Source organism: Elaeis guineensis, chromosome 8, assembly GCF_000442705.2.
Source record: "Elaeis guineensis isolate ETL-2024a chromosome 8, EG11, whole genome shotgun sequence".
NCBI lineage: Eukaryota > Viridiplantae > Streptophyta > Magnoliopsida > Arecales > Arecaceae > Elaeis > Elaeis guineensis.
This window is the reverse complement of record NC_026000.2, coordinates 24,200,343-24,226,310: the sequence shown is the minus strand read 5'-3', so window position 1 is coordinate 24,226,310 and position 25,968 is coordinate 24,200,343. Positions and strand designations below refer to the sequence as shown.

Here is a 25,968-nt window from a genome sequence, read left to right as displayed (position 1 = left end):
GTGATGTCCTATAGATCTAGATAGCATAAGTATTCGAATATCTTCAAAAGTTGCAAGTCTCGAGGAGGATAGCCATGCAAGACATAATAAGGTGATTTACCCTTTAAAACAGTAATAAAGGGAGTATGATTAATAAGAAAAATAATAGTTTGAATTGCATCAACTCAAAACCTAGCAGGCATGCAAGATTAAAAAAGTATAGTTTTAACAATATGAGCAATGTGTTATTTTTTCGTTTAGCTACCTCATTTTGTTGTGGTATATGTGGACAAAAAATTCTATGAGTTATATCATATTTACGAAATAAAATAAAGAATTGTTCATTATCATACTCTTTTCCTTCATCGGACTGGAAAGATTTAATTTTCTGTGGAAAGACATTCTCAACTAAAGTCTTAAATTCAAGAAATTTGTCAAACATCTTATGCTTGAATTTTAATAAATATATCTATGAATAGCGAGAATAATCATCCATAAACATAATATAATACTTGAAATCAGAAATAGAATTACTAGGTACTTGCCATACATCAGAATAAATCAGTTGAAAAAGAAAAATCAAAAGGAACTCATATTCATTAAAGGAAAGTTTCATATATTTACCAATATGACATGTATTGCAATAAGACAAATTTATTCTAGATTCAAAGTACACATTATTCTCTTTCATAAACTCAGACAAAACTAATTGACTCGGATGACCTAACCTCTTATGTCAAAGCTCGCCGTTAAGTGTTATAGCAACCAAAGTAGATTTTGACTTATTTCATATACTTGCAACTCTCGAACATAAAGATAAAGTGACATTCTCGGACTATTGCATCGTAGAATCTCCATTCTGGTTTCCTTGTTCTTTACAAAAAGAATTAGTTGAGTCAAATTCGAATGTTGAGTTATTATTACGATAAAATTGATGAACAAAAAGTAAGTTGCATTTTATAGAAAGAAGAACAAGAATATTTTTTAAATCAAAAGATCAAGTAGGAGTATTTAATTTTATTTCATCAGTTTTTGCAATAAGTAGTTGACCATTACTAGCAAAAAATTATCTCTTTCATTATAGGGCTTAGAACTTAAAAGCATACATGTATCTAATGTTATATGATTAGAAGTACAGTGTTAGGGTACCAGACCTCCTAAGGGGATTCATGAAGGTTCGTGATCGTAAAAATTTATGGAAGGTTGTCAGAGACAAAGGCGTAATTAAATCTCTGTTTGTACTGGAGAGTGGTGTGATCGAATTTGCCACATATCTAGCACTGCACTCCAATGTATGGTAATGAAGAAGATGTCGGTTGATGTGGTGGAGTCGACAATTGGTTTTGTGTCTGTGGTTGTGGAAAAGAATTAGGAAAAAGTGAGATTATATGAAAAAAGCTATGAAGGATATGCTCGTTGAGATCTTCGACCATACGACTGTCCACAATCTTCTCTCTATCTACGGTCTTCATGAGATCTATCTCCATGGCCACTTCGATTTTTTCAGCCTCGATTGGCATAAAGGGCACTGGCATTGTGTGATGAGTTTGTTGGATGACGATTTTTTCTCTGTATTTCGATCTCCTACATGAGAAGAGGACAGAGTTGATCGAAGGTGGGTTTAGTTTGGTGAGTGTTTAATGTACTCACAAATTCTCGATATTCTTCTGGAAGCTCTAAAAGAACAATCATTACAAGATTGTGATCTAACTCGCCTTCTCCAATTGCATTTAGGGTATCTCCGATAGTCTTGACCTTCTACATGTACTCGATCATGCTCATTGTTTTCTTCTTTTTGTTCTGAAGTTCCAACTTGAGAGAGAATGCGGTGGATGCAGTTTTATTTAAGAAATATGCCTTAATCGCCATCCAAACCTCGCATTCTGTCTTTGGTGAAATAGATATTACTATCTATAAAATGCTCAAAGGCAATGTTGCGTTAATCCATGATAGTATAGTTATATCTTCTTTCTTCAAGATAGGGTAGGTTGGATTGGTTAAATTTTGTTGTCAGTTCTCTCAATTGTTTGAGAATAGATGATTGTCGTGACATCTATACATGAGGAGGTTCCAAAACTTTCAAGCACGTTCGAAAACACTTGTTTCCAAATAAGATAGGTGTCAGTGAGTTCAACTGGACAGAGATTTTGATGTTGATGACGGGAAGTGGTGAAGACACATTAGCCATAATAAGTTTGTCGTTAGATGATAGAATAAAAGTTGCACTAAGGAATTGATAGCGGGTAATGTAGCAGGATTTGCTGTAGCAGACAGTAAAAACAAGAAAAATAATATGAAAGAAAAGAGAATGTTTGATGTTGGGTATGTGGATCCACCAGAGATGTGTATGGCTATGTGAAAGAAAAGAGAAGGAGAAGAAAGAAAGTAATCGGTGGTTTAGGATCCACCAGGGATGATCATTTATGGTGGTGGTTTATCCTAGGGTTAGGGTTTTGGCTTTGATGCCATGAAAAATGTGGGTAAAAGCAACGCATCCTTTCTAGGATTGTATTAATATTTATAGAGATATGTACAGATTACTTAGTATAAACAGATATGTACAAATAAGGCATAGAAGTAAATAATAAAATAAGTTTAATATTTTAGTGTCATAAATACATCTAATGCTATAAATACAATAATACTCTAATAACTAGAATAGAGTGAAATGAGAATGGCATAGAGGCTCAAGATCTAGAAGGTTTTCTATGGACCTGATTCACTTTTCTTGAGTCATTTTCTTAAAGTGCTTTTGTTAAATTTTCTGCTAATGATTATTGGCTTTCTATAGAAACTGATAAGGTTCTGTCTGCTGTAATTTTCTAGATTGTTAATATTCTTTTCATACCCCATTGTATGAGCTCATAACATATAGTGATGAAAGAGTTGATGGGGATGATGCCTTAAACATTTTATTGCTAGTGGATCGCATGCAACTGTTATGCGCTAAGCATGATGGTAGGAGGGCATGACACCACATAGATCACCGCAGGGCAATTAAGATGTATTTGCTTTAAATGATAGTGGAAAGGTTGGTTTATATCAGTTATATAGGAAAAAGAGGTTGATTTAGGAGTAACCTAGATTTCTTGGGTGGTTGAAGATGAAGACATGGGTATCCATCATTTGGTTTTGTATGATGCAAGCATTAGATTGCATTAGATTCCAGAGCTGGTTAGTCATCTTAAGCAAAAGATATTGACTAGCAAGGTTCGGGAACATAGTATTAGCGGGAAGGGGTAAATTTTCTTTCAGAAGCTTCAACTTGTTGCTTGAACTTGAGGTAGGAGAATCAACTAAGTGAAGGAAAACTATAATTAGCTGGGGATTGTAGATGATATAGAAGGGCATGAATGTTGTGTTTAGACGCAAGGAGAGATGTTTCCCCAAAGATGAACTTGCATGGACTTCTATCATATTATTTTGGGTTGGCTCATGCCAAGGTCACCCGAGACTAGAAGGGGAAGTTTCAGGGCAGGACTTACCAGACTAGTTGAAAGAGGTAAGATGGATTCTGAATTGTGTTGATAGTTATGTGAGTAAAGGAATTATGGTAATGGGCAAACCCTTACCAACTTATATTGGTAATGATATGCATGCATCAAGTTGGGTGCATTTATTCTGTATAAGTACCAGAACATCTGATGGAAAGTGTTACTTTATAACATCAAATTAGTGGGACAATTGGTATTTACAAGTATTCTTTTTTGTGGTGCCTAACTTCCTACTTGAGGAGAATGAGGAAAGTTGGGAAGCATCAATTGTTCTTTAATCCAATAGTTTATTTGGCTGCAGCTGGCTGTATGTTGACCATCACATAACTTTGCCTTTGGAAATGGACAAACTATAGGTTGCATTGCCGTCCATTATTTAAGTCCTTAGGAGATTCAGTATGTGAAGGCTGGTACTACTTTCAATGAGGATATCCATGCTTTTGGCATTCTCCCCCCTCTAAAATGTCAAGATAGCTTCAGGACCTAGGATTGATGTTGCATGCTGTATACGAATTCCAAATTTTGCCAAATAAGAATTTCGTGATCATGCTTTTAAGGACCTGCAATGGGGCTTGCTTAGGGTTATCTAACTCACTTGTTCCATTTTGTGGATCGGTATTCTCATGTGGATTAGCAATAGGATTCATTATAAATTGGTTTAAAGGGTTGACTTTCCATGAGGGGCATGTATTTCATGCCTTTGCTGAGACTCGGGTTACCTAAACGACTTGTTCCCATTTTGCAAATTGGTAAGTTTCATACACATTTGCAATACGATTTTTCGAAAATTGTTTTAATGTGAAGACTTTCGATGGAGAGATGCATTTCCTGTCTTTGTTAGGATTCTAGATATATAGGATTGGAAATTGAGTTGTAATCTAATCCTATGATAATAAGCAAGATGCTTGGTCCGACGAGAATTATAATCTTTGCATCTTTACAAAATTAATGGTTGTAGCTTGAAAGCCTTGAGAGATGAGCGGTGAGCTTAGTTTGACAAAATGAGATCGTAAAAGGATTGAGGAGTTCAGCTGTATTCGATTGGTGGGGAAGAGATCCTAAGACATCTATTTGAGAATTGTGCGGTGTGAACTTCTATTAACACATTAGTAGTAATTAAAAAACGTATAAGTGAACCAATGGTTCAGGTAATGTAGGGCCTGCTTTAGTGGTTGCATCCTTTTCCAAGCAATAAGAGATTCTGGGTTTGATGGTCTATTTACAAAAACCGGACCTGGTTATTCTTCTTTTCCCTAAAAGAACATGCATTCGAGCACGTGTTTGCTCGTGTACTCTTCTTCCAACCTTTCAATATGTGGCCTTGTTAGTGGAACACGTAAGATAAAGACCTTCGAAAGAAAGAAATAACGATATTTTACACTCTCACCAAAAGAAATAAAAGAAATGACATGGTTAAGAGATGTTCAGCCTCCGTGTGAAATTCTTCTTTTGCTCGATTGCATAAATTGGCGATTTTCGGATAGTATAGCTTTGTTCGTCCGGAATTTTAATCTATACCCAGCTTTGCTTGTCCGAAATTTTGATCTATGCCCAGGGTTGGCTCGTATTCTAAATAGATTATTACGTGCCCCACACGCAAGGTGGCTTTCCCGTCGAGCGTTTCTACGGACCTGGTTTCGGTATCATTGAACAAAATTTGAACTATAACGGCTCTTTCAACCGGTTCTCCTCCAATTTCCAACCTGGGGAATTAACGGCTCTTCGAACTGGTCCTCTCTAATTTCCAACTGGTTGTATGAGAATTTGTTGCAATCCAGTTTTTGTTTACAATCATTTGTCCTGTCCGTGAAGGATGACAAACATAAGTATTTTGCTCTCATTTAATTCATGTTTATTTGTAACTTTTGTTGGATCTGGATCCGAATTTGGATTTTAAACTTTTTTTTTTTGAATTAGGATCTAGTAAAATTTCAAGCTCTATTTAGACATCCAGCTAAAGATCCAAAATTGTCTAAAATAACTGATTAAGAGAAATTCTTTGTGCATCGCAGGTAGTGTAGAAAATTCGATGTGGAGCATACTATCTTATCTTATTGGTCCATATAGCTACTGCTTTCTGATGCACATTTAATGCTTACAATTTTATTTTTTCATTAAAATTTTGAATGACGAAAATATGTTTGTTTTTTTAAAAAATTATGACATCTTATGTCCATATTATCGTATCCTGCGTTTAGAAAGTCATAATTTTTGTGCATAGTATGTCATAATATAATGCAGGATGTCGTAATATACATAAAATATCATAATTTTTTTTCAAAGAACAGAAGTATTTTGTCATTTAAAATTTTTAAACGGAAAAGTAAAGCTGCAGACATTAAATACGCATTGAAAAATGATCGGATAAAAATGTTCCTTTTATATTATGACATCCTGTGTCAAATCATGACTTTTTATACATATGAAATTATAATATATCATAATATATCATAGAATGTCATAATTTTTTTTACACAGATTGTCATAATATGATATGATGTAGGATGTCATAATATGTTATAAAATATCATAATTTTTTTTAAAAAATAAGAATATTTTCGTTATTCAAAATTTTCAAATGAAAAAGGAGAACTGAAGGTATTAAATGCATGTTGGAAAGTGATTACCATGTGGATCAATCAGATAAGATGGTGCATTTTATGTCGGATCTTCTGTACCATCTATGGTGCACAAAGAATTTTTCAATTGATTAAACCTAAAATTTGAGAACTGGAGTAGGGCTTAACGTAAAATATAACTAAAATTAGTGGGGTCTAAGTGTGTTGCACACTCGAGCTCGGTATTTGCTTAGGTTTGGGCTTCAATCTTAACAGCTTCTTAAACTTCTTTTAGTTTAAAAGATATAAAATGATATTTGTAAAGATTAAATATTTGAAAGAGATTGATAACATCCTTGTGTTGATGGTTGTTGGTAAGAGTATTACTACATGGAACAGAGCTATGGATATGTTGTTTTGTCACCAAAATCATATTCCTAAATGGTAAAATAGATCGAATAATATCCATCCAAATTTATTTTTACATTTACATTTTTTTAGATATAAATAAAAATTTGAACATTCAATTAATATTCATATTCATATTTATATTCATAAAAAAATAAATAAATAAATAGATAGCTATCCGATTCATATTAAAATATTTAATTTTATTTATAATTTTATTTAAATTTATATAATATTTATGAATTTTTTAAATATATAATTATATTAATATATTATTAACTTATCATTCATTCAGTAATATCTTTGATTTTGTGGTCATAAAATTTAATTATCTAATTTATATTTATATTTGTATCTATATTTTCAATATCTAACTTGTATCCTTATTTGTTTAAAATAAATATAGATATAAATTTTTATATTTAATTAATATTGTTATTCATATTTGTATTCATTAAATAAAATAAATATAGATATGGATATATTAGTATCCAATCCGATTTTAACTCTATTTCTAAAGCATACATATGTTTTGTTTGTTATATCAGATACGGGTAGGGCATAGCTAAACTCGAGCCTAACCCATTTTAACATACGGGCTCATATTTTAAGCCCAATCCAGCTTGTTGGGTCCAAGCTCTTTCAAAATTCTTCAGGCTTGGGCGTGCTATCCGACCCATGAATAGGATTAAGTCGGGGACACGTTGGAGACACAAACCCAACCTCTTAACGACAATGCATTTGTTGATTTTTGTAGGTTGTTCTTATACTTATGGAAAGTATTGAGGTTATTGAATAATTATTTAATATATTATTTTTTAATAAATTATGGTTTTTCTTCTTGAAGTTTTGGTCGGGCTTTAAAATGTCCTTAAAACTAAAAAAGCTCAAATTTGATCATTCTACTTCTTCGATCATTTTAATGTCATCCTTTCCTTGGATTTCGGTCACTTTCTCTTATTGAAAGTCTCGGCGGGCAATAGTTGATGTTTATGTGATAAAAATTGATGCTTATATAGCCAAAATTATTTAAATGGATGTGATGTGGCATCAAGTTAGTGAAATATAACAGTCAAAAACCCTTGCTCATAGATGACATGGTACATAGACAATGATGTGGCATAATAGATAAAAATAATACATAGGTGATGATGTGGTATATACCGTGAAATTTTCTATACAAAAATATACAATCATCAAGTGGCACATCATCATCTACGTGTTGCATCATCGCTCATATGCTATAAATTATATTTTTGATCTTTTAGGTTTCATAGATGTTTTTACATGGTCCTTATAATTTAAAACTCTCTAATTAAGTTTTTTTGTTCTCAAGTACGATTTAGTGTAATCTTTTCGATCGAGTAGTTGGATAGATGATGATTCCAAAATAGGGTGAGCCATTAAATGCATTTAAAAACCCGGAGATGCAGTGATATTCAAAATAAGGAGGCTGAGACTAAATCTAGAGATGGTTTTGAAGTTGATCAGGTTTGGAGATCTAAAGACAACCATTGTAGCCGTGGCAACAGATGAAGAAGTACTTGTTGGAAAATATATCTCAAAATCAGTCATCAATCTTATCTTGTAAATTGCATATGAATTTTTATTAATAAAAATTATTTGATATTTGCATTACAAATTGTCCATCTTTGAACTTCTATATTGTAATGAAGTCTTTAGGACTAGAATTAATCGACAAAAGAAGATTTGTCATTAAATCCTTAAAAGTATTCGCAACCCAATGATATGCTATTAATAAGACGATAGCAATATCAAGTATAGATCGTTGTGCATCATATGAATTGGTTGTCCTCTTAATTAAGAATGTAGAGACACTGTTATGATGTACAGATAGAATGTAGGAGTACATTCACATTGAACGTGATCATGTGTCGAACACTTTGCTATCAAGTGTAGCTCGTGAAGGATATGTGTATAAGTATTCCTCAGATCTGAGACCACCACAGTACTTATAAGCAACTCACTGTACTTTAGTATCGGACCATCTGAGTTTCTAACTCAGTGACGTAAGGATACTGCGTGTGATCAAATACTTATCAAGTCAGTGTGTGAGCCAAGATGAAATTGATCCCTCTGAATTAGTAGGAGATATGCATCAGTGTATTTCAATTTAGTAAAATGTTGATCAAAATTATCCATAAGATGGATTTGAAAGATTGAAATACAATGTGGTCGACTTAATTAGGGTTAACAGTTAAATCCTAGGTCATCTTGAGCATTAGGATCAAAGGAATAAATTATACTAATGCCGTAGGTTTCAGAATGTTGCTTTGCAATACTTCGACCTATCCGATCGTCGGATCATCATTGCTAGATGGTTACATCGATTGGTACAGGAAGTTTTCCTATGCTATCGATTTAGGTTTGAATCTATGGAATCACATACATTAGAAGATTTGGTCAGATCTGATAACTGAAGAGTCCAATTTGATTGTCTCTGGTGACGAGTCCTACTGGGACTGGAACTCTGGAGGGAGAGTCCCACTGGGACTAGGATTCTATTATTATAAAAAATTAAATAGTAATTAGATTACTAATTGATTTAATTTGATTGAGTAAAGAGCTTTGGATCAAGTCTAATTGAATTAGATTCAGTTCGACTCAGATTGGATTTGATATGATCAATCCAGATTACAAAAAAAATTTGATCTTGATTCGATCAAGATTTTGACTCGAGTAATTTCTAATTGGATTAGGAATTTGATGAGATATCTAGGTTTCTAATTGGATTAGGTTCATTTCTATCAATGGGTTCAATCCAAATTTGATTTGGATTAGAATCAGAATTGAAAATGAAGAGTCCTTGTCAACTTGGACTCTATTCTTATCTCTTGCGCCACTCCTGAATCCATATCAATTTCTCCACGCTTAATTGGATTTGGGTTATAATTTTTGACATCATGATAGAGGGTCCAATAAGAGTGGGTGGCAATAGTTGATGAGTCATATTTTTATCTCTTGCCTAATTCGAATGCGATCTGAATTAGAGATAAAATGTAAATTAAGAAAAAAAATTTCAAACAAGAAAAGTTTTTGGTGCCAAATTAATTTTTTTCTATTTTTTCTGGAGAGTTTTTGGATGTGTGAGATACCAGATCTCTTTCCCCATGCCAATTCTCAAATTTGAAAATTTTTGGATGCCCAAAAAGATTTGTGGTGTGGAGAATATGGCGCCCTTCCTTGGATGAAAACCCTAATTTCTAGTCTATAAAAAGGGGGCTCTTCTCTTGGACATCCCATCATTGATTCCCTTGCTATTTTTTGATTTTCTAGAGCTCTTCTCCTCCTCTTCTCTTCCTCCTTCAGATCTCCTTTTGCTTTTGAGTGTCCAAGGTACTTGAAGAAGAAGGAAGAGATCAGCTGTCGAAGTTGCTTGCAGGCTAGCATCTCTAAGTTCCTGATCTGCGCTAATCTTCACGTGGATTTTTCTATAGAAACCAAATGACTTCGTGTGGATGCGAGCGGCGTCCTACCAAAGGAGATCAATATCAAATTGGTTTGGTAATGATTTCTATTTTATCATAATTGCAATGTTAGATCTAATAGTTAGATCTAGGATTTCAGCATCGATGAGATCAATGTGTGTTTTTGTTTTCAGATCTAAAATGCATATTTTTCATATCATAGATCATGGGATGGTAGTCTAGATTAGATCTTATATATATGATTAAGATTAAATTATTTAATTTTTTATTTTCACTGTATAAAATTTTTAAAATTATATGCATAGCATTACTACATATTTTCTTCAATTGGTATCAGAGCATGGTTATTTTGATATGAATTGTTGTGATGTTAGATCTAATTTTTTGATATTAGATCTGATTATTTATGATTTAGATTAGATCTAAATAAGTTTATTTTCAGATTTGATTATCATCTATTTAGATTAGATGTTCTGAGTAGCAAAATACTCGGATTGGGTAATTACCAGGTCGTCCGGTCATAGGAACAAGTAAGGTTTCATGACCCTCTCTTTTTATTCAATTGAGTGCTCTTCATGACATGTAAGAGTGCCACTGTGAGGTTCCATGAAGAAGAAAATGAAAGGAGAAAATTTATTTTCTTGTAAAATTTGAGATCTTGAAACCCTAGGTGTTGTTGTATGTGATGCAAGTTGTGAAGAAACTAGTTATATCTGATCTTGATTAATCAAAATTATTTTAATTTAAAATTATAAAAATTTAGATTTGATCTAAAAAATTTTATGATTTAATGTGAAAGATTTACATAAGAAATTATTTCGAAACCATAATCATGTTGATGCAAAATTTAATTGAGAATTAAGTATTAAATTAATTAGATCTAGAATTGTGATTTAAGATCTAATAACATTGTATAAAACATAGGGCATGGGTTAGCTCAAATCAGGTCTTTCTCTTTAATTAGATTAGACCTAAGGTTAGAATCAAAAAATTAATTGACCATATAGAGAAATTGATTAAGTCTAACCAAATATTGAATTAGATTAATCAGAATTTTTCTAATATAATAGTTGTAGATGGTCAAGTCCATGTCTTTGATTAGACTAAATGGATCTTGATTGTAGCTCAATGGTTGAATCTGAATCACTACGTTGGTCAAATCAAAACTAGTTAATCAATTGGTATCTTAGGTAAGTTTGGCATTTCGATCAGTAGTTTTTAATTGGGAGTGGTTTAACTGGCCATTTCGATAGTGTTTAAGGCAAGCTTAGCAGACCCTCCCATCGATCTCACTTATTTGGTCAATTTGGTGAATTATATTTTGATTAGATCGCTAAGTGATTCGAGTTAGTCCATGCCATTAAGGTTGATCAGTGTGACTGATCTAGGTACCAGTTCAATCAGTATGACCTAACCCGATTCAATGACTTAGTGAAGTCAGTGGGAGGATTGTAGTCTACTAATTGAATTCTTCTTCTCTCTTCTCTAAATTGATTAAATCTTCTAAATTATTAGATTTCTAAAATGAGCTGGTTATGATGATAACTAGATCATAACCTCCTATTAAGGTGCATGGTAATGGGTTCATTATTTCTGATTGACATTGCAAGCGCCATCTGTCTGGTGTTCACTCTAAATAATAGAATTATCATTCATCATGTAATGACTCTTTAAACCATCTGATGATAATTGGATTGATCGAGCCATTCTCAGACTTGATCACTCATTAGGTAGAATCACTGAATATATTCATGTTAATGGTTTGATCTAACTGAAACTTTCAGTGGAAGCCTACCGCCTACTGAAATAAAATCTGGAGCTAAATTAATTACTAAAAGTTGTTTGGAAAAATAATTGGTTGAGAACCTATCCATAGGTGCATATGGGTTGACCGAGCCATCGTCGGATCTATATGTAATCTATGTGGATTCTAGTCCTTGCTAAAGAATTAAGATAATTTTTCGAATTGGAAGTAGAGGCTACCAATTCGTATAAAATAGTGGGAGGATCTTTAGACTAATATCCATGTCTTTAGGATTAATAAATTCATATACTAATTAAATTTTGATTTTTTCTTATGTGTGCAGATATGACCTCAAATTTATTGCTTCGATCACTATTGGACAGTGAGAAGCTAATCGGTCTGAATTTCGATAATTGATATCGAAAGCTAAAGATTGTCCTAAAGCACGAACGGATCCTATATATGATTATGGATCCGACATCTGAGCCTACTCCCAACACCCGAGGCATGATCCAAGATACTTATTTGAAGTGGCTCAATGATCGCACCATAGTTCATTGCATTATGCGGGTTTCCATGAATGATGAGTTCAGTCGAAAATTTGAAGAGGCTCAGTCAGAGGAAATGCTCCAAGTGTTGAGAGAATCTTTTGGCACTCCTGACGACGTTGAGCGGCACAAGACTAGTTGCACCATTTTCAACATTCGGATAAGGGAGGGTGCATCTGTCATCGATCATGTATTGTACATGATCGAACAGATTGAAAAACTGAGCAAATTTGGCCTCCCCTTGCATGAATAGCTGGGGAAGGATGCGATCCTGAACTCACTGCCCAAGTCCTACTTACCGTTCTTCAGTCATTTTAGAATGACGAAGCTTGTAGTCAACTACCACGGTCTGGTGGGATTACTACAGACTTTTGAGAAAGATCACCAGCTTCACAAGGAGATGGTGAATTTAGTGGGAGGATCTTCTTAGGGTAGTTGTTGTCCCTTTAAGAGAGAAAAAAAAAGAATAAGAAGGTGACAGGTATTGGGAGTCAGTCCTAAAAATTCAAGTTCAAGGCTGATCAAAGTCAGGCAGAGTACTTCTTTTGCAAGATGTAGGATTATTGGAAGAGAAACTATCCTCAGTATAAAATTTTTCTTGATCCCAACAGGCCAAAAAAGAAGAAGAAGCAATCAGTTGTTGGATAAGATATTTATATGATAACATCTTGTGACTTCTCTCTTTTTGATACAATGACTTGGATATTGGATACCGATAGCTCTATTAATATTTGTAATTTATTACAGAATCTTCAGGTCAGTAAGAGATTTGAAAATGGTGAGAGATTCTTGAACGTTGAAGATGGAAGATCAGTTTCAGTTCTAGTTTTAAGAATCATCAAGCTTGTATTCGAATCTTGTTATATTGTTCTTGATGAGTGTCATTACTGTCTTAGTTTTTTTTTGAATGTTATTTCTATAGATATTTTGGTCAAATCTAATTACGAAATATCAATAAAGAAAAATTTTTGTGATATCATTTTGAATGGTGTTACAATTTTGCGTAAACAGTTAAACAATGAAATCTATGTTGCATCTACGCCTAATATAACGTACATTTCTAATAAACACCCTAGAATAGATGATGTCACGGATGCCTACCTTTGACATTGTAGGCTAGGTCATATCAACAAGAATAGGATGAATAGGTTAGCTCAAAAAAAAATTTTCATAAAAATGATTATGAATCGTTATCTACCTATGAGTCTTGTTTGCTTGAAAAGATGACTAAGTCATCTTTTACTAAAAAAGATGAACGAGTCAGTGATGTACTGGGTTTGATACATACTAATGTATGTGGACCCATGAGCACATGTGTCAGAGGAAGGTATAACTATTTCATTACGTTCACAGACGACTTATCTAGATATGGGTACGTCTACTTGATGAGACACAAGTCTGAATTGTTTGAAATGTTCAAATAGTTCCGTAATGAAGTAGAAAAATAAAATGAAAAAAATATTAAAATTTTTCTGTCCGATTGAGAGGTGAATACCTCTCTAGTGAATTTCTGACATATCTAGGAGAGAATAGAATTCTCTCACAATGGACCACTTTAGGGACACCATAGCATAACGGTGTCTCGAAAAGAAGAAATCGGATCTTGTTGGACATGGTTCGATTCATGATGGGGTTTGCAATTCTACCGATCTTCTTTTGAGGATATGCATTTGAAATAGCCTGTCTTGTGCCCAATAATATATCGAGCAAGTCAGTTAGTAAGATACTATATGAGATATGGTCAGAGCATAGGTCGAACATCTCTTACTTTAGGATTTGGGGGTGTCCGACTTATGTTAAATGATTACAAACTGACAAGCTCAGTCCTAGGTTCGATAAATATAATTTCATTGGGTATCTTAAGAAAACGAAGAGATATTATTTTTACCTATCTGCTGAACGAAAGGTGTTTGTCAGTAATAAGGTATACTTTTTGAAAAAAAATTCTTTAGTAAAGGAATAAGTGCTTTAAAAATTGAGCTTGACGAAATTTGACAGGTAGAAGAACCGACACAAATGTTTGAATTTGAACTAGATTTGATAAGATCAAACCCAAAGTCCAACACACAAACATCCTTAAGGCGATCCGGTAGAGTACTGCGTCAGCCGGGTAGATATTGAAGTTTCTTGATTTGGGACGGAGATTCGATTGAACTCGATGAGAATGATTTGGATCCGATTATCTATATGAATGTGATGCACAGGTCCGACTCTGATAAATGGTTTGAAGTCATAAAATCTGAAATGGAATCCATGAAGATCAACGATGCATGGACATTAATTGACCCACCTGAAGGAGTTAAACCTATAGAGTATAAGTGGATCTTCAAAAGGAAGAAGGGCGCAGACGGAAAAGTGGAGATCTATAAAACTCATTTGATTGTCAAAGATTATCGTCAGCATTATGATATTAACTATGACGAGATATTTTCTGCTATGGCAATGCTCAAGTCCATTCAGATCATGCTTGCCATAGCAGCATATCTGGACTATGAAGTTTGGCGAATGGATGTGAAGACAGCTTTCCTAAATGGATAGCAGAACGAAGATGTGTATATGATACAACCTGAAGAGTTCACATCCACAGATGAGTCCAAGGTGTGCAAGCTTCAAAGATCCATTTATACATTGAAGCAAGCATCTCGGAGTTGGAATATATGTTTTGATAAGGTAATTAAAATATATGGCTTCGTTAGGAATGGAGAGGAACCCTGCATATATAAGTAGGCTAATGGTTCAATAATTATATTTTTTGTATTGTATGTGGATGACATTCTCTTAATCAGGAATAATGTCCCTACATTACAGGGAATAAAAGTATGGCTGTCATCATAATTTTTCATGAAAGATCTGAGAGAAGTAGCCTACATCCTAGGGATGAAGATCTATAGGAATAGATCTAAGAGGTACCTTAGGCTTTTCTAATTCATGTATATAGATACCATGCTGAAACGATTTAGCATGAAAAATTTTAAGAAAGGCTATCTTCCAATAGGTTATAGAATTTTTCTTTCGAAAGAAGATTGTCCGACAACTCTTTAAGAGAGAGAGTATATGAGTAGAGTTTCATATGCTTCGGTAGTGGTTCTATTATGTATGTTATGACATGTATGAGATCAAACGTGGCATACTCACTAAGGATAGTGAGTAGATACCAGTTTGATCCAGAAGAGAACCACTAGAAGATCGTAAAGATCATTCTTAAATATTTGAGAAATAGTAAGGACCAGTAGTTTGTGTATGGTGAAACTGATTTGAAACTAGTGGGGTTTACGGACTCCAACTTTCAGTCAGATCATGACGATAGCTAGAGTATGTCGGATTATATTTTTACTTTGAATGGTAGAGCGATCTATTAAAAAAGTTTCAAGCAGCACACTGTGGCTAACTTTGTTTGCGAAACGGAGTATATCGCGACATTCGATGCTGCGAAGGAAGCTGTATGATTGTGGAAGTTCATTGGCGAGCTCGGAGTGCCACCCTCATTGATGGTCCCGTCTTGTTATATTGTGACAATACTGGAGCCATTGCTCAAGTCAAGGAGTCGAGGTCACATCAGTGCATCAATCATATTCTACGTCTTATTTCAATTAAATCATAAAAATAATCACTCCCTGTGGGCCAAGTTAATTATTTCTATGACTTAATTATAATTTTATTCATATGCTATTATACTTTATTTGTTAGTTTTTATATGGCTTTTACTACATTCAGGATGCTATGCTACTCCCAAATCTAATAAATTTACTAACTTTATATGATATTGAATACATCATCATCAATATGATAGTATACCTATAATTCTTTGTTTGCATGTAAATAAATTAAATAGCATATAAATTAACTATATCATATGTAAATTTATACTTTTATCTAATAAAACCATATGACAAAGATCTTATCATAATTATCAAAGAATATTTATATAATTAAGTTTATTATAAGAACTAAACAATAATCCAAAGATCTTTATGTAATAAACTCTATTATAGAGGCTTAATAAAAATTTAGGGATCTATATGTAACAAAATTTATTATAGGGGCTAAAATATAATTTATCGAAGGATCTTTATATAATATATACTTTATTGGAAGCTAAATTGCAAAAGCCCCCTAAATAAAATTCAACTAGCTCAATTTGGTTTGGTTCAATCAATTACTGGAAAGGGTCTTTACTGAATATATATTTTATTAGGGGTTAAATTGTAAAATTTTCTAAGAAAATGGATAATCGGATTTCATATTTCAAGTTGGAACCCAAAATCTGAACCCATTAGGCCCAAATCTCCTTCCTCTTCCTTCTTCTTTTCCTGATCACTTCCCTAAACCATCTTTTGTGGGGGATTAACCACCCATAAACTCTGTCGATGTTATACCAGCAGTTAACCATCGGTGGTTGGCCTGAGGCTGCCATCCTGACCGCATTGAGCCAATGATTGATGATTTTTTCTAGATGGGAGAGCGATGGGAGGAGGGGCGAAAGTCGGTACTCATCTCCTTTAACCTTGGCCGGTGGTTGATGGAACGCCCAAATGGTTGAACTCTCCCCAACGTGATGGCCGGATTGCCAATGACTGAAGGGATAACCACCAAAGAAAACTCTCGATCGGCATCCATGGAACGGCCAGTCTTGTTCCTTGATAAAATTCGGCCCTATCATTGGATGGGAACACCCTCTCAACGTCTGTCCGGGAACACTTGCTCTGGCCGCCGGCAACCTCTTAGCATCCTTATGCTTGATTCATCGATAGTTCACAAGATCTAGCAACTTTCTTTAACCTTTTTTTCTCATGAAGAAAGGGGTGGTTGTCGGAGGAGAAGCTCACTGCGACATGTCTAAAGTGGTTGCCAGATGCAGGTCAGAGGACCGGTCACTATGATGAAGAGAGGATGCCCAGCCTTAAAACCTTATTTATTTATTTATTTATTCAAAATTAATTCTAGCTCAAAAATAAATCATAAAATAAATAAATAAAAATTATAAATCCTTTAGAGATCAGGAAACAGATTTAGATCGAGATGACTCCGATCTCAAGCACTTGATCTGAATCAGATCTACATTTAACATCACGGCTTCAGGATTCATCGTCAGTCATATCCCCTCAGATGTCGATAGAAAAAATGGAGATCTTTTCTTCTTCATTTTGTTCATTAATAATAATCAAATAATCTTTAATATGCCAAAAATAAATAGAAACATGGTATATTTAAAATTTTTCATGTAATATCAAGATCAATGGACTGAACAAAATAGCACAAAAGGTGCTCTAATACCACCAAATGTAGAAAATTTTAATCTGAATAGGAAAATTAGAGTACCTCTAGCCATTATTGTTGAGGCCCAATTGAATCAAGCTATAGCCATCTGCAATCTGCAAGCATAAGAGAACCAAGTTGGATGTGCTTCTTGATGTCGTGGAGAAACGTCTTAGTTTTTCAATTCTTGATCTGAGTATATCCGATAAGAAGGTTCTCGGATGAGTCAGGGACCAAATCTATAGTTGTTCTTTAATAACGTGTCTCACCCATCAGAGACAGTATCTGAATCAGTCATAATAACTAGAAGATAAACGTTATTCATGATGATGATTTTGTGAGCTTAACTTTATCAAACCATCAAATATATCCCTATCACTTTATTGGAGGTTTATCTTTACTCAGAGTTCTGATCAATTTAAAATATATAAAATAAATCTCAATGCGTGTTAATATACACTACATCTAGATGGATTTAATCAGATAAATTACAATATTAAAACCATAAGTCATGGTATATGGGAGATGCCATGGTGCATAGATGATGATGTGGTATATAGGTGATGATATGACACTCCATAATAGAATATTTTTGGGCAGACAATTCTACTGTATGTATTTCATCATCATCCATGCATCATATCATCAAAATGAATTTTCATATATTATACTACATTATTATCCATATGCCACATCAATTGCGAGCGTGATCTGATCAGAGAGAAGAAAGATTTTGTTTAATCTGCTCAATTTGAATCTCTCAATAGAAGAAGAAAGGATTTTCGGAAGTAGGATTTAAGTTTCTTTTCTTTCATTGATTCTCCACAATTAAAATTGAGATACATAGCCCCTTATTTATAATAGTGAGGCTCATCTTTGCATAATTTAGATTAGATTCTTCTTTTTTATCTTCTAAAAGGATGTCCCTTGAATAATTTCGATCGGATAGGACCAACTCTTTAAAAAAAATATGATTAATATAAAAAATTATGAAAATATACTAAACTCCTATAGGAGATAGATCTTGACTTCTACATCAATTTTATCTTCTACCACTTTGTCTAATTCTTTGCTGATTAAAAGATAACCTCTAGATGAAATCTTTTTTGAAAAGAAAGCTTTGGTTTGATCAGCTTATTTCGAGATCCAAATTATGAAGTTTGATCTGATTTAACTCCTTAGGAGTCATCTAAAGTTGTAGATCTCAGGAAGATATCCAATTTTAAAAAACAAAAGTATCTTATTCAAGCATTGTATGACCAAGTTATGGCCTTTAAAAGTTTTGTATGTGATTTGGCTTCTTGATATGGTGGATCTTGCTCTTGGATTCTATTTATCTTCATTATAGTGATCGGCGTGATCTATATCGAGTATGATAGTCCTCCTTAAGACTTGTAGGAGGTATTTCATTTGAGATGATCCATTTAGGATTAAGGGTGATATGGATAGAGGTGATGAGATCACCGTATTTGATTGTACTATGGTGATTCTATGTAGTAGTAATTTTAAATCATCCCTACTATTCAAATTACCTCCAAACCTAGTGATTGGATACCTATCCTCAAAGTCAGAAATCCAAGATCATCTCCAGGCAGTGATCTTAGGTTGAAATATAAAGATAAAAATATCCCTTACTCTAATAAAAAAAAATTAGTGTATCAATATACCATTAATATATTATATCCATATTGTATATATGATATCATATATTATATTTATGATATATATTATATTACAATATAATATTAATCATATTATTGTCATATTGTAATTCATTAATAATTTTAAATTATAGTAGAGATATCTTATTGTAGTTTATATTTATATATTTTCTAATAAATTACTTCTATTTGCCTTATTTTTTTAATCAAAATAAATATTCATATTGATAAATAGTATATTATAGGCATAAACAAAAATTTTAATTTTATAACAATGATTAATATATTTTTATAGGACTAATAATTTATAGAACTAATATATATATATCTATTAATTATTAATATATTAATGAATATAGTAATATTTTATTTATAATATATTATATATGATCAATAAATATTTTTTTATAGAATATATTATGGGTAGTTTTGGTATTATATAATAAATGATATTAGATTTTCATAGAATACCAAACAAGTTACTCGTAAATATCCGAGGATCTTTAATTAATGGACCATGGCTTATAAAATGTAGTGATCTTAGATTACTGATGATCAGATCACAATAAGATTCGGATCATCGATGATCTTAGATCATCTTGATGATCCTATTTGAATCACCAAATGCTACCATAGTGGTGAAAATAATTTACATTGAGTTTGATAATCCTCTGAATATCTATAGTGATAGTAGTTTATATCGAGTTTAGTGATCCATCTGGATCAAAACATTAAGTTTGATGACTTTTCTGAATACTCATAGTAGCCTAAATAGTTCGAATATGATAATCCATCTAGATTAGAGTATGGGTTTCTAACCGCTACATCTCACTGACTTAATGCCATATCATCCTAGTTAATGCCATGCCATATCAATTTAGGTGATCTTTACAATATTAATATTAGTTTTTGTCACGTAAGCATGAGTTATTATTGGTTGAGACATTCAATAAGAGAGGGCTAATATTAAAATGGTTCAGAAAATAGAGTGATCAAATTTAAGCTTTTAAAACTTTAAGGATGTTTTAAAAAATTACCTAAATTTTAGGAACAAAAAATATAATTTATCTTAAATTATTTGATAAAAATGAAAAATTATTTTTAAATATTTGCAAAAGTTTATTGCTAAAATATTTAGAGATATTGGCAACTTGTATGTACCACTATATTTTTATATATTTTTGTTACAATCTTTCTAAAAAAATAAATAATTCATGATTATTTTATTTATGTTAAGTTTAAAGACTAATGATAATATTTGATAAAAAATTATCAATATTTTTATGTTATATTATTATTTTAAATAATTTTAATATTTAATATTTTAAAGCAAACTCAATCGAGCCCATAAGGGCTTTTGATCAGGTCGGTCTCCATGTGGGTTTAATAATCATGTCTTAAACTTTTAGTTATCTTGTGTATTATGTAATCTACATAATGAATTACATTATGACGTTATATGGTTATAAAATTATTATTAATTATCATGATATAGTTTTGCTAAAAATTCAATTTATGTTGGATTTATGTCCGTATGTGGATAGAAAAAATATGGATATAACTAGTGTCTAACTTATGTGCATATCAGCTTAGGATAAATGTGTATTTGTTTACTATATGATTTGTATCTATATCTATTTAGAAAAAATATGAATATCAATTTTAATATTTGTTTAGTATTTGTATATGGATCTTTTCATATTATGGATACGAATATGAATATATCCATTTTTGATCCATTTTCAACCCTAAATTATGGGGGAGCAAGGGGTTAGTGTAGGAATGGCAATGGTTGGGTTTTGGTTGAGTTGGTCAATATTTGTATTGATCCAACAATTAAAAATTTTATATCCATATTCATCTCCTATTCATCTCGAATCGGATCAAGTGGTGGTGTTGGTCGGATAGATAAGATCGATTAGGTTGGATCGGAGTGAGCCATATAAAAAATTATTATTCAAATATTATAAAATAATTATAATTTTGAATGAAAAATTTAGATGGATGTTATATCCTGTTAAGTTCAGAGCAAGGAATTGTTAGGATTTGATGCCTCGAGATTCAGCCCACAGCGAGGTTCGCGGCGAAAAATGGAGTCCAACGAGACCAAGATCACCTGAAACGGAGCTCGGATGGAGGAGATACGAGCTTTTGAAGTCGGCATGAGATTCGAGGTGGCGGAGGACCGCCAGCGACCTGCGGCGGGCGGCAGCGGCGCGCGGGACGCGCGACCCAGGCCCGTGGCCCATGTGGGCGGGAGGCCCAGGCGGGCGCACGGCCCAGCCGGGCGTGCGGCCCAGCCTGGCGCGCGGCCCCGGCACGTGCAGGCCTGCACGCGGGAGCAGGCCGGCCCAGCCGGCCCTGCTGGCCTTTTGCACCGGTCCACCGTGGACCGGGCGGTCCACGATTGGGCCTGTGGACCGCGTGGGCGTTTCCCACACGTTTCACGTGGTCCACGGCACTATTCCATGGACCGATCACGATCGGACGACCCAGGAAGATTGCGGTGACGATCCGACGGTTTAGGAGGTTGATTTGGCTTGTTTAGGAGACCTAAACCTAATCTAATTAGGTTTTAAATCACGTTTAAGCCTTTAAAAAGGCCTGTGACAAACAAACAGTGGTAGTGGTTGGTTTTCTCGCACCGTACGAAGCCGAGAAGAAAGAGAGAGGCGGAAGCATTGCTGCAAGAGAAGGAGCAGGGCTCCTCGATAGCGGTCGCCAGACACTTCAGGGGTTCAGGGGGTCTTCAAGAGAGAAAGAGCTTTTGTAAGGGAAACTTCTAGTGAGAGAGAATTGGGTGTACAAAGGTTGAGGGTGAGGTCTCCTCTCGTAAAATTTTCTTTTTCATAGTGAAGTTTGCATGTCCCGTGGAGGCGAACCCTTTTGTAGCTGATCCACGTATTTTGATTATTTTTTCTTTTCTTTTATTTCTTTTTTCTTCCTGCTGCATCGCGTGGTACTGAAAAGATCTTGGGAGGTGGTGTCCTGGCCAGACATCCACCCAACAAGTGGTATCAGAGCAAGGCGGTACAAGGACGCAAATTGCAGTGGTGCTGAGCAAGACTGAAGATGGAGAAAATAGGAACAATCAAGATGGAGATCAACAAGTTCGATGGTAAGAGCAATTTCTCCTTGTGGCAGGCAAGGGTGAAGGACGTGCTCATCCAACAGGGGTTGATCGATGCTCTCTTGTGCGATGAGAAGCCGACTACCATAGAGGTGCAGGATTGGAAACGGCTACAGATGCAGGCGGTGAGTACCATCCGCATGTACCTAGCGGATGAGGTGGTGATCCATGTGCTGAGCGAGACTTTCCCGACGGTGCTGTGATCGAAGCTCGAGGATTGTACATGGCGAAGTCTCTCACCAACACTCTTTTCTTCTGGAGGTAGTTTTACCAATGCGGATGACTGAGGGACAGAGCGTGCAGGAGCATCTCAGCCACTTCTAGAAGATCCTCACCGACCTTCTCAGCGTTGGCGAGAACGTTGAGGAGAAGATCAGGGCGCTGGTTTTGCTGGCGTCACTTTCCCCTTCATACGAGTCTTTGGTGACTGCTCTTCTAGTGGGGACGAGCACTATCAAGATGGACGAGGTCACCGCGGCGATACTCCAGAACGAGGTTCTCAGGAGGGAGAACTCAGCTTCGAGCTCAGGCGGCGGTAGCTCAGCTTTGGTGGCTTCTGGAAGAGCATGAGGCGGTAGACGGAGCGACAGGAGATCGCAACGAGGGCGGTCTAAGTCTAGGAGGGACTTGAGCAAAACCAAGTGTTATCGGTGTGAGGAGTTAGGGCATCTAGCCAGAGATTGCCCTCAACTGAAAAATCGGACGGTGGCTGCTGTAGCGACGGCCGGCAGCGATTTAGATGGAGATGTCCTGGAGATATCTGATGAGGTATCTACTTCTTTCCAACAGTGGATATTAGATTCTGCATGCCCCTATCATGTATGTTGCAGAGAGGAGCAGCTTGACTCCCTGGAGAATAGTGAGGGCACTGTATATCTGCCGGATGGATCGAGCTGTGCGATCAGAGGCATTGGGACGGACAGCTGGAGGACACGTGATGGTGCAGTGAAGAGATTGGGGGAGGTCCGATACATATCCGATTTCAGACAGAATCTTATCTCACTTAGCAGACTGGATTCGAGAGGCTACAGGACGGTAGCTGGTGGACGAATCCTGAGGGTGCTACGTGGCGTTAGGATTGTGCTGGAGGGGAAGAAGGGGAGCAGAGGATATTATTATCTGACAGGGAGTCCAGTGCGAGGTGGAGTTTCGGGAGCCAGGTGGAGCCCAAAGCGAGGTGGAGCTCTAGGAGGCAGATCGGGTACGAGACAGGAGACTCGGGAGGATGAAAGGCGACATCGCAAGGTGAGATTCCTATTGCCGCAGGACGATGCCCCAGCAGGTCTCAGGTCAGAAGGAGCACAACATACGATGGAGATGGGATCGAGCAGCCTGGCTCGACTCTCATGTTTGCCCATCCATGATCAGCAGGCGATTGCCCCAGGGCATGGAGGCGAGGGGATTCAAAAGCTCTCGGAGTTTGGAGGAGGCCGAATATCGAGTCGAGGTGGAGATTGTTAGGATTTGACGCCTCGAGATTCAGTCCACATTGAGCCATAGCGAGGTTCGCGGTGAAAAACGGAGTCCAACGAGATCAAGATCACCTGAAACGGAGCTCGGATGGAGGAGATAGGAGCTTTTGAAGTCGGCACGAGATTCGAGGCGACGGAGGACCGCCAGCGACCGGCGGCGGGCGGCAGCGGCGCGGCCGCAGGCGGCGGCGCACGGGACGCGCGACCTAGGTCCGCGGCCCACGCAGGCGGGAGGCCCAGGCGGGCACGCGGCCCAGGCGGGCGCACGGCCCAGCCGGGCGCGAGGCCCAAGCGCGTGCAGGCCCGCGCGCGGGAGCAGGCTGGCCCAGCCGGCCCTGCTGGCCTTTTGCACCGATCCATCGTGGATCGGGCGGTCCACAGCTGGGCCTGTGGACCGCGTGGGCATTTTTCACGTATTTCATACGGTCCACGGTACTATTCCGTGGACCGATCGCGATCGGACAGCCCAGGGAGATTGCGGTGACGATCCGACGGTTCAGGAGGTTGATTTGGCTTGTTTAGGAGACCTAAACCTAATCTAATTAGGTTTTAAACCACGTTTAAGCTTTTAAAATAGCCTGTGACGAACAAACAGTGGTAGTGGTTGGTTTTCTCGCACCGTACGAACCCGAGAAGAAAGAGAGAGGCGGAAGCGTTGCTGTGAGAGAAGAAGCAGGGCTCTTGGACAGCGGTCGCCAGGCACTTCAGGGGTTCAGGAGGGTCTTCAAGAGAGAGAGAGCTTTTGTGAGGGAAACTTCTAGTGAGAGAGAATTGGGTGTACAAGGGTTGAGGGTGAGGTCTCCTCTTGTAAAATTTTCTTTTTCATAGTGAAGTTTGCATGCCTCGTGGAGGCGAGTTCTTTTGTGGCTGATCCACGTATTTTGATTATTTTTTCTTTTATTTTGTTTTTCTTTCTCCCTGCTGCATCGTGTGGTACTGAAAAGATCTTGGGAGATGGTGTCCTGGCCAAACATCCATCCAACAGGAATATCATTATCTATATTCATTTTATATTTTAATCAGATTAGATAAATTTTTTTTATTTAAATTAGATTAGTTTGGATATCCAATGAATCGCAGCCGATCTAGGTTACGAGGGAGTAGAATGACGACAACTCCGAGGAGGGCACGGTCATTTAAATTCCATCGAGTTCTTCAATGCTATGAATCCCCGGGAGTTGCTCAGCCTGCAGTGGTCATCGGAGTACAATGTTCTTTCTAGCGCAATAACAGTAGCGTTTTTCCTTTGTTAGGTGATGTATTTCTTATACGAGATTCTTTTTGTACGAAACATTTGACGCTGTCTCCCTCCTTTGTAGGTCTATGGTCGCATAAATGCCTCGTGTTTGTCCAATTGCCGTCAAGCTGAGCAATGTATGATTATTTGTCTTTGTAGGTAGACATGGATGCCATTTTCATCGTTTATTCCTGCTGATGGGGACATGGGAGCAGTCTGTGCCATCATGGTCCGCTGGTTTGTTGGAACTGGAACTTGGAGTGCGATCCACCATGCAGCCCGAGTCGAAGGAGATAGATGGATTATGAATATGTTTTCTTTACTGAAAAATTGGACTAATTGAGTAGGGAAAGCTGTATCATTCGGATAAAGGAAACATAATCTTAAGTTAGATGAACCCAACAAAAATCTTAGAATCTGGATGTTGGTCATTGCAGTAACCTTTAAAGTGCTTGCCATTGTTGATTACAATTTTTCTTGTTACATCCTTCATATTTTGTTTCATCTTCTTCTTCTTTTAAATTGGGCTCAGATCTTTGGCATAACTGACTAAGTGCAGGTTAGGGATGCATTTGTAATCATCAAAAATAATTTCAGATTTAAAAACAGAATTTTGAATCTTTGATTACAACCCATAAAATGTTACATTCTTCACATTTTGTTTCTCTTTTTTTTCTTTTAAATTGAACTTAGATCTTTGGCATAATTGACTAGGTGCATTTGGATAAATCGTCAAAAGTGATTTTAGATTTAAAAGCAGAATATTTGGTTACAATCAAAAAATGGTTTTGGATTGCGATTAAGATTCCTCAAAATGTAATTTACATATAACTGCTCTCCTTTTCCATGGATAAGCTAAATATCTTTTTACGGAAAGTTAATTTTTTTAAAAAATTATGTTCTCCATCTAACTTTTTTTTTTTTTTTTCAGGATTATTAATCTCTCTTCTTATTTCTATCTTCCTCTATTAATCTCATCTCCATCCATATCTCAAATAATTTTCTAACTTCTAGGATATTTTTTGTGTGACT

At 35.8% G+C, this 25,968-nt stretch overlaps 1 protein-coding gene across 3 annotated transcripts in view; it reads left to right on the top strand.

Moving 5' to 3' along the window:
* Nucleotides 1-25,419, top strand: part of LOC105049827 (flowering time control protein FPA) — a 37,657-nt gene extending 12,238 nt beyond the window's left edge. For 2 of the 3 annotated variants that reach the window (XM_010929587.4, XM_010929586.4), the window contains one exon: nucleotides 25,096-25,419. The gene's annotated coding sequence lies outside the window, so the exon portion shown is untranslated. Of the gene's footprint in view, nucleotides 1-25,018 lie in introns of all 3 variants that reach the window. The other variant, XM_073261700.1, reaches the window with a different exon arrangement.
* Nucleotides 25,420-25,968: the final 549 nt, after the last annotated feature.